General features: G+C 35.0%; 1 protein-coding gene across 4 annotated transcripts in view; it reads left to right on the forward strand.

Annotated features, from left to right (window-relative positions):
* The first annotated feature begins 1,556 nt into the window (after window positions 1–1,556).
* Window positions 1,557–1,954, forward strand: part of LOC107082241 (zinc finger protein 384-like) — a 20,355-nt gene continuing 19,957 nt past the window's right edge. For 3 of the 4 annotated variants that reach the window (XM_015370808.1, XM_015370813.1, XM_015370810.1), the window contains exon 1: window positions 1,557–1,713. The gene's annotated coding sequence lies outside the window, so the exon portion shown is untranslated. Of the gene's footprint in view, window positions 1,759–1,954 lie in introns of all 4 variants that reach the window. The other variant, XM_015370809.1, reaches the window with a different exon arrangement.

The raw sequence follows: 1,954 nt of genomic DNA on the forward strand, positions 1-1,954 counted from the left end.
ATCTAAAATGAATAATCATCAGCTTTTACATATTTATGCATATTTGCTTAAAAAATAATACTAAGAGTTTATTTATTCAATACATAAAGTTTATTGTTTGAATTGCATAATCATTAGGGTTACCTTAATGCAATTCAAACAATAGAATTTATGTACTTTAAATAAATACACTCATTAGTATTACTTTTGATTAAGTATATACTTTTTTAATTATAAATACATTTCTGCGATGGACTGGTGACCTGTCCAGGGTGTATCCCACTTTTCGCCCATTGACAGCTGGAGATAGGCACCAGCACCCCTCGTGACCCCACTTGTGACAAGCGTGTCAGATAATGGATGGATGGATGGAAATATATATAAACCTGATGATTATGTAAACCATTAAATAAGCTTTATTATATATATGAATATGTATCATGTAAGGTTATTTAATAGGTTTCTGTTAAAATTATTTTAAAAAAAAAGAAAATGTGATAATTTGTTATGCTAAAATTTTAAATCTTAAAATTTGTGTGAAATATTTACATGACTGTAGGGAGAATAGACCCTCTGGACACAAACAACCATGCACATACACACTACAGAAGAAGCCAGAGTACCTAATGGACATGTAGAAACGGATCTAAATGTTGCTCTCCTGGTTGCCTCTCTGACTAATCTATTTGCCCATATTATCAGATAAGGTGGTTGACCATATTTTGGTAGATTCCCAGCTGTAAGACGCTGTGTTGCATAAGATGTTCTCTTCTGCCCAGCTGGATCTTTCATCTGCCTGCTGTTTCTTTTTCCCTATGATGTTGCTGGTCAACTAAAATATACTATGGTGCTTCAAAAAGATAATAACTGGTAATTGTGAAGGGGTAAAAACACCTTCATTCCTTGCCAATAGGCTATCCATACTGAATTATTTTAAAGCTTAACTGTTGCTAATTGACCACAAAAGACTCACCAGAATGAAAAAAAAAATGTCCCCGATCAAGACAGTAGTATTACTGTTATTAAACTGCATATCATTTATTTTTGTACTTTATCTGTGTGCATTATTTTGTTATGACAAATCTCGTAAAAGGCATATGATATTCTAGCTGTATTGTGATAAAATGTGAAAAAAGACCATAGGCTTTCCATATTTTTCCAACTATACAGAAGGAACAAATGGGTAAACATTTATGATAAAATCTTTTTAGTATTGGAGCAAAGTAGAAGTCAAATTCCTTGCAAAAATGTGGGAATTAAAACTTAAGGTAAATAAACGTGCAACTGTAGTAAGAGAAGATAAAATGTAATGACAGTGTTTTTTTGTTTGCAGTGCTGTCATTGAAACTAAATGAATCTGCATGGATCCTTTGGTTCATCTATCATAACAGGAAGGGGTCAGAATCACTACTTCTGCTCCCATTTGGTCTTTTTTAAACACAACAATAAAAGTAATAGGGAGGGTGAATCAAATTGGACGTAAAATCTACAACCAAAATCACCGCAGCTCGCTGAAATGCTACAGAACAAAATATCTGTCAGATACAGGAAGTGACGTCAGCGCACACACGCTCCTTTTGTCTGACGACCTTTTCAGGAGGAAGTGAAGCTTAGACGAAGCAGCTAGCTAAGCGGAGGGAGAGAAAAAAAATAAAAAAAATAGTAAGACAGAGAGGAGGAGGAAACTTCAGCCACTATACAGGAATTTGATAAAGTTGGACCCCGAGAGTCCAGGTAGGTTCGAAGTTTCGGACCGGAGGACGGAACCGTCGAAAACCGGTAAACGTCGATGTTCATTTGTAATTTTCCCCTAATGTGTCCGACTGTGCTGCTGCCGCCTCTCCGCCACAGCCGGAAGTCTGAGGATGGTCTGGGTTTTTTTCGATTTTTTTTTATCCTATAGGTCTTTTTTTTTTTTTTTTTTTGTTATTTTTTTTTTTTTTTTTTTTTTTTTTTCAGTCAGGCAGGAGGAAAA

This window comes from Cyprinodon variegatus, unplaced genomic scaffold, assembly GCF_000732505.1.
Source record: "Cyprinodon variegatus isolate N-32 unplaced genomic scaffold, C_variegatus-1.0 Scaffold48, whole genome shotgun sequence".
Lineage (NCBI taxonomy): Eukaryota > Metazoa > Chordata > Actinopteri > Cyprinodontiformes > Cyprinodontidae > Cyprinodon > Cyprinodon variegatus.